Source organism: Poecilia formosa, unplaced genomic scaffold, assembly GCF_000485575.1.
Source record: "Poecilia formosa unplaced genomic scaffold, Poecilia_formosa-5.1.2 Scaffold684, whole genome shotgun sequence".
Taxonomy (NCBI): domain Eukaryota; kingdom Metazoa; phylum Chordata; class Actinopteri; order Cyprinodontiformes; family Poeciliidae; genus Poecilia; species Poecilia formosa.
Genome location: NW_006800623.1, coordinates 173,065 through 181,437, shown reverse-complemented (window position 1 = coordinate 181,437; position 8,373 = coordinate 173,065).

Genomic DNA, 8,373 nt, shown 5'->3' with positions numbered 1-8,373 from the left:
GTCTTTGATTATTTTATTAACATAAACCTGAATGCTACTGTGCAGCAAACTGCTGAAACGTTTGCTTTAAAAGACACTGATTATCATTTAATCAATTTCTTTGACCTGCAGTGTTGGGTTGCTACTTACCATACCTCCTTATTCTTATCATAGTCACAAAGAAAGATCTGATCTTTTCCACACTTAGCTTATATTTTATTGTTGTCAACCAAATTCTAGAACCAGATGTTTTTCTTCTTTAATTGTGATATATTGTTCCGTAGTTTTTAAAATTCACTTACTTAAATTTTACCATAAGTGTAAAACTGACAAAAAAAAAACAAAAAACAAAAAAAAAAAACACAACATAAAGGTATTTTTCTTATTGCTTGATTTTTGTTGAGATTCCTGCCAACACTCTGACAGCATAACATTGTCATAAAATTGTTAAAATAATTAGGAGTCTTATTCTGTTAACCAGCTTGTTTGGTTGAAATAAATATGAGCTCAAAAAGAAACGATGTAGTTCATAATCATTCAGGTTGTTCCTTCAATCAGCTCCCCAATAAAAATATGTTCAAATGTTTTACAATGTTCTTTCCTTTTCTTTTATTGCCTTGTGCAAGTTTCTGACACTGAAAATTAGTGGTGGAAGGTGAATAAAAAATTTATTAATTGATTACATAATTTATCACATTTTTATCAAAAAGAAATATTTGACATACTAAGAAACCAGTATAATTTGGACCCAAAATGAAAACTGCAGCACCATAAAGCTTACACACTCTTTACTGACATTTATCATTTATATTAATGTGTAAACAGGAACACCTCTGCTTTGGTGTCAGACAGGTTGGCAAGCGGGAAGTAAAGTCCCTTTGGTAGAAATTGTTTCCCAGGTATTTCTCTTTGGAGACTCTTTGGAAATCAAAATGTGATTACCTTACAATAAACTCTCCCAGTGCCAAAAAAAAAACCTTACAAAAAAAATTGACATTCGTGAATTTAGGGGTTCAGATGAAAACTGTGTTATAAACCTGCTGACATACATAGAGCTCTGCCTTTTTTTACCTCAAGACTGTAGGTCCATTAGTTGTAGCTCATGTGAAATATGAATCAACATTTCAATAATCATTTAAATGAATGTAGTTTTATGATTTTTTTTACACCTTACCTTTACCTTGAAATTGTTTGTTTTATTTAGTCTGTCCTGTTGATGTTGTTTATTTATTTCAAAAAGGACAATGTACATCACGTAATATAACAGAGTTAACCATAAAGGCTAGGTTTTATCTGTAGTCCCTCAGGTTACAGTCAGCATAAATACAATACAGCACAGTGGAATACAGACAAATTAACAAGAATCTTCCTTTAAAAAAGAGAATAATGATACATAAAATAATTTTCTGTCTCTAATTTTTAATCAATCAATCAAATTTTATTTGTATAGCACATTTCAGCAACAAGGCATTTCAAAGTGCTTTACATAATTAAAAAAACAACAAAAAACAGCATGTGACATTGAATAAACAGTAAGAAAGATAAAGAGATTTTGAAAAAATAAATTAAAATAAAAACATTAAAACCTGTACCCCTTTTAGGACTTCAGTTAAATGTATTTACACCTCCAATCTCTCTCACAATCACACTTTTGTTATGGAATTTTAAGTTACCCTTGTTAAACCATTTGTTTAACAAGGGTATTATCCAGGCCCCGCCGCCTAACAGGACAAGGTCTCCAACCTTGCAGCACCAGGCTCCGTCCACCTGTCGCACGAAATTTTGCGCTAGGACTTCGCTGTCCTACACGGATTTTTGTGACCCGCGCCTCTCCGGGGGGGCTTTACATCATTAAAAGTAAAGATAAAAACATTAAAAGCATCGAAGACATTAAAACCCACACTCTAACCCTAATTTAGCCATAAGCAACTCTAAACAGGTGGGTTTTAAGTTGAGATTTAAAGGAACCCAGTGTTTCAGCTGTTTTACAGTTTTCTGGAAGTTTGTTCCAAATTTGTGGTGCATGGAAGCTGAATGGTGCTTCTCCTTGTTTGGTTCTGGTTCTGGGGATGCAGAGCATACCAGAACCAGAAGATCTGAGGGGTCTAGATGGTTGGTACAGCAATAACAGATCGTTAATGTATTGTGGTGGTAAACCGTTTAGTGATTTATAAACTAACAGTATTTTAAAGTCTATTCTTTGAGCTACACGGTCAGAGTCACCTGGTGACATTGTGATGTAAAGCTGTGTATCATCCGCATAGTTATGGTAGCTAATCTTATTTCCTGTTATAACCTGAGCCAGTGGAAGCATATAAATATTGAAAAGAAAGGGTCTTAGGATTGAACCTTGGGGTAACCCCACATGTGACCTTTGACCTCTCTGATGAGAAGTTTTCAATTGAAACAAAGAAATCCCTGTTCTTTATGTAAGATTCAAACCAGTTGAGCAATGGACCGGAGAGTCCGACCCAACTCTCCAGTCGATTTAGTAAAATGTCGTGATCAACAGTGTCGAATGCTGCACTGAGGTCCAACAGAACCAGCACTGTGGTTCTCCCACAGTCTGTATTTATATGGATATCATTGAACACTTTTACAAGGGCCGTCTCCGTGCTGTGGTGAGACCGGAAGCCAGACTGGAAGGAATCAAAGCGATTCATTATTGTTAGGAAGTTGTTTAATTGTTTAAAAACTGCTTTTTCAACAATTTTGCTGATGAATGGGGAGGTTGGAGATCGGCCTGTAATTCTGCAGTAGTGATTTGCCTATATTGTTCTTTTTTATCAGTGGTTTGATAACTGCTGTTTTTAAAGCTGGGGGAAAACACCTGAAGAGAGTGATGAGTTTACTATTTGGATCAGATCATTAGCAACGACAAGCAGGACTTTTTTAAAGAAATGTGTGGGTAGGACATCCGGAGAGCAGGAACTGGAGCTTAATTGACTTATAATTTCTTCTAGGGTTTTATAATTAAGTAGTTGAAATTGGGTAATTTTTCCTGCATTTGATTTGTTTGGCCACAGCATTGGTACTGGCTTTGGAGTGGATGTGCAGATTAATCCTCTGATCTTTTGAATTTTCTCTGGAAAGAAACTGGAAAACTAGTTGCAGGCGGCATTAGATTGAAATTCAGGTGGTAACGTCACAAGAGGGTTTGTGAGCCTGTTAACAGTAACAAAAAAAGCTCGAGCATTGTTAATGGTTTTGTTTATGACATCAGCAAAGAAAGCCTCTCTTGCATGTCTTAGCGTAGTCTTTCTTTGTAGATGTCATAATAAACGTGAAGTTGAGTTTTACGCCATTTCCGTTCGACTCTACGGCAGAGTTGTCTAGCAGATTAAACTGTTTGTGCATTTCTCCATGGAGATTTCTTCCTACCAGTCACAACTTTCACTTTAATGGGGGCAATGTAATCAATGATATCTGAAAGTTTGCACTGAAAATCATCTACCAACTTATCTACGTCATTATAACTGAAGGGTGAGGAAGAAGAGTAGATTTGATGAAATGTTTCTGCTGTGTTTTCTGTGAAAGTATGTTTTGTGATAGTAGCTTTTTGTACAAGTGGGTTAACGGATGAAGAACATTCAAAGATAACAGCAAAGTGATCCGACAGGGCGACATCAGTTACAGAGATATTGGAAATATTCACACCCTTACTGATAACCAGGTCCAATGTGTGTCCATGAGTGTGTGTTGCTTGTTTGACATGTTGTGTCAAACAAGCCACAGATCCAAAGTGGATGTGAAGGTTTGCTATGTCTGAACTTTTTGGCATGTGTTTCCATCTTTCCTTTAGCAAATCAACTCTTTTTCTGAAAAGTCAAAACTCACCCCAAGTGAGCAAGACAATTTTCAAAGTTTCGGGAAATAAAGTTTCTCAAAATAACTTTAGGGAAAGTTATTTTGGATTTTGCCGTTTGAGTTCAACCTTTCACAAGAAGACACCAAAAAATGTGCGCAAAAACAACAATATAGCACTGCTTTGAAGTTCTGAATGACAGCCACATATTGTAGATACTGCTGAAAACCTCTCCACAAAACCCCACTTCAAAGACAAAACAAAAAAATCCAAACTATCCCTTTAAATCCAGCACCGGACCCCTGTGCTTAGGGAGGCAGGAGTGGAGATGGCAAATATGCAGCTGTCTTAAAACACTCATCAAATGTTGCTTATGCAGCAGCCAGACACCAGTAAATCCATGATCCTTCAACTGTTAATCAATCACATCTCACTGTAATTCTCATAAGACCTCTGTAGCTTCATTACAGTTCTACAATTAACTCTGCCAGGAGAGTGATCGGCGCCATGTGATTAATGGGACCATAAAATCAGAAGGGGAGCAGTGAATTCAAATATAGATGTTAATTAATTACAGGATGGGTTTACAGTGGTTTATAGGTTCCGGTTTTGTTGATGTCTAATGATACCACTCAACATCATTTAAGTTGACAATAGTCAGGATGTGAAGTTTATTTAAAGCAAGAAGCCTTGCTGTTAAAAGGTTAAACGTGTATTTAAGTCCCTCCTTGTATAAACTGTCTTGTAACACTATTGCGTTAATAAGGGAATGGATGCTACATTAAAATTAATACTGTTCTCATACAGAGGCTATTTTTTTGCATTAACATTACATAATTGCTCAACAAAAAAACGTGCTTATTTATCCGAGATGTAAGCTCTTCAACTTCTGGAAAGACTAATAAATTAACACTGGCACTTATTTCACTGGTCGCTTCAAATAAGCGAGATTATTTGAAGAGTTACCAATAACAATGTGGAGTTGCTTGTCCAGTTGCTTGACATAGTATTGTTGCATTCAGAGCTGAATTTATAATAGTGTTTTCATAGTTTTGGTGCCAAATCTCCATAAGATTGATAGCTACACATCATCAACTTAATCAATAGAAACAGATATGTTCCAATATGGTTGTAATGTTTACATTTAACACACACTTTAACATTTATATTAAATGTGTGTGTTAATACTAATAATAATATTGAGTATATGACAAACATTCATTATGAATTACTTAAAATGTAACAATTAAATGTATTTTCCAGGGACATAGTATCATTATACAGCACAATCAAGTAGGTATGTTACCTTCAATTGTTATAAAAAGGCTAAATACACATCAAATATGACTTAACTTTGTAATTTAATGCTGTAATATTTGACTGTAACACCCCTGTATGTGTGTTACAGTCACACACATACAGTCACTGTATGTGTGTGACTGTAACAGAGTTACTGAAATACACTAAAAAGAAAGCATTTCACTTTAGCAAGTGAAATGCGCAATAAATTGGGCTCAGATCAGGACTGACTTGATCATTTTCAACTTTTTCATGTTTCTCTTCACTGTGGAAAGGAAATAAATCTAAGGTAATTTCTGTCAAAATTTTCTCCATCAAAAATAATAAATGAAAAACAATCAATAAATCATGAATCTTATATTCCTGCCCAGATTGAACCCCACCTGAACCATCACCTTATCTCTCCATCCACACCTGGACACACACTGTTTCATCCAGTCAAGTCTCCGTGGTTATCATAGGTCAAGGAAATTTGAATAATTGAGATTTTCTATACTGCATGTGTCAAAGACGAGGCTCGCCATCGAACTTTAAACATAACAGCTGCACAAGGGCGAAAAATCCCATCTCATTATTGGGGGGGACCATAAACAGGGAAATTTTTAAAGAGCAATTTAGTGGGGGCCGGCAAAGTTATAGTAAAATGTGGTTAATTTTTTTTTGTGTGTGTGTGTTCAAGCTGCACCATCAAAAATGACTAGTAAGTAGCAATGAATAACCAAAGTGTTTTTCTCAGGAAACAAACTGTTGAGACCCATAGAAGTCAAACTAAGATTCAAATGTTGTTTAGACACAAGTTTGATTCATCTAATCTCTGCTACACCTTTACAAAAACTTAAGGCTCTAAATAAAAAGTTTAATACGTAACTCCACTTAATAAAATTCCTCATAAATATTGATTTATTGCAGTGTTTCTCAATACAAATCATGTGCTATTTAAATTATAACTTAGGTTGCTTTAAACTTTTATTTTTGATGGGTTTTTTTCATGTCTTGGATGGCTGAGAACCTATAAATATGTAGGAATTGAATATTTGGGAAGTATCATAACGTAAACTTAAAAGTCAGCACCAGAGTTTTCTAGAAAAATATTCAGATTTTATTTTGTGGTTTTAAAGGCTCTACGTTGAAGATGGTAAGAAATAAAGGCATACTTTATTTTGTTTTACTGTCAGCTGCAGTAGCCCCTCTGCTCTCGGCTCCCATACAGAGCTGTCGGCCAGTGCCAACGCTCAGCGGCTCCCGTTTCAAACTCTTCTTATTAAAGTAGGAGTTTGAGAGCTAAATATAATTGAAATATTGTCTACCTTTGACAGAAAAAGGAGCTAAGTCTATGAAAGCAATGTAGCAGTTTTGCTAGTTTTGATTTCCAAGGCATAACAAAGCAATTTATCATGATTCAGCCAAAGTAATGAAATAACGAACTGTTTATTGTCAATGTGTTTCTTCCTATTGAGCAGTGAAAGTAAATAAAACGTGTTGCATGTCTTTTGCTTTAAGTATTTAGTTACTGGATGGGGTTTTGTTAGTGCTGCAGAGCCACAGCTAACAGCTAGCTCCTCACTTCAGCGGCTCTAATGGAGCCTGTGTTGTTCAGCAGCCAGCAGTTGCGCCTCCTACACTTTGGACTGAACCATTGTTCTAACAATAGTGGGGGGGACCTAAAAATTAATTCTTATGTTTTTCTTAGATGAATGGCAGATTTACTTTGTTCTTTGTTTCTATTGCCTTTATTATATTGATATTGTTAAAATACATGGGTTTCTTTCATGATTTCTTTGGGGGGGGACAATTCTAGACTTTTCCAAGATTGGGGGGGTCTCGAAGCCAAAATTCCTCAAACAATGAGAATTATTTAATGCTGCCTAAAATAAACCTGAACTCAGCCAGTCAGGTTCCACTCCTTAGCAAAAATAAATAAATGATGTTGGTTGGCATTTAGGTTTTAGGGTAATAAGCAATTGCAACATATTAACATAATTTTCTAATGTTACCTAGGGGTCTTAGCACTGTCAATCAACTTTAGGTATGTACACTCTTCCCTTTCCTCTCTACTGCACTACTGCTCTAATTCTCATTGCTGCGTCCCTACAGCAGAGCCTGCTATGAATGCTAAGGCTATGGCTAGCTAGCATAAGGTTGCCATGATCATTTTCTTCTTCTGAACTAACATTTTTATCTGAAAGTAGTTTTTGAGAAGACAAAGATTCCAGTTTATGAATTGTGTCCCCAAAGCCAAGATGACTCACAGCTAGATGACTCATAGCTAGATCACAGTGCCTCCTGTGCTGTGATCTAGACAGTTGTTCACCATGTCGCAAATATAGTATTACATTTCAAATACAATGAATGGCCTCATATACCTGTGTATTGTCTTCGCCATCTGCCATGCTCTGTTTTTTCCTCAGTGATTTATTTTGTTGTGTATTGACAGCTTGTTTTTTCGGTAGATTCTGAGATCAGCATAACATTGCTTCTTTGGAATGGATTTTATAACAAAATGGCCAATACCTAATTTCTGTTATCTCAAGTATCGTACCAGCTGTCATCTCTAACTGAAATGACTGAGTCTATCTTGTTCAGGCAGAGGACAGAGGAAGAGAGCAATGTGGAGTCAATATGTCTGACTATTTTTGCTTCCCTTTCCATCCAGTCTCAGTTCAGTGGCACCACAAGAACCTAGCTGTGCACATTTGCATCACTTTTGCCCTAGACAATAGCCTACAAAGATACTTACAATTCACAATCTACAAAAAATAGTTACGGTCTCTGTATTAAAGGTAAATGAGAAATTAACACTAATCAAGGTTATTGTGAGACTCTGTGGAAGTAGTTCTAAAAGTGCTGTCACCTCCTAGGAGCTGGAGTTTCCAAGCTTCTGCTACACAGAGCAGCTCCACCTGCAACTACCCATTCAGCTCCTTCAAACTAGCCAGTAGCAATTAACAAACACCTGGTGGAAGTGTGTATCAGCTGACCTTATCATAGGAGTTACTTCTCAGAGCAACGTTGGTAAAAATGCTGTTAAAAAGATAACAGAGGAACCATGTTATGATGACTTACTGTTTCAGAAAGAGCTGGAGATTTTAAAGAGACAGAGGCCCAATTTCAAAGTGTTAAATTACAATGTCAAATTTATTTTAAGTTACCCTTTATATATGTAGCACTTTTACATCAACTGAAGGACACACAACATGCCTCTTCATAGGCACGGCATAGGGGGGAAAAGTAATAATTCTAGGTACCCTGACCAACAGGAGGCCCTCCTCAATTTAATTATTTAATTTTTG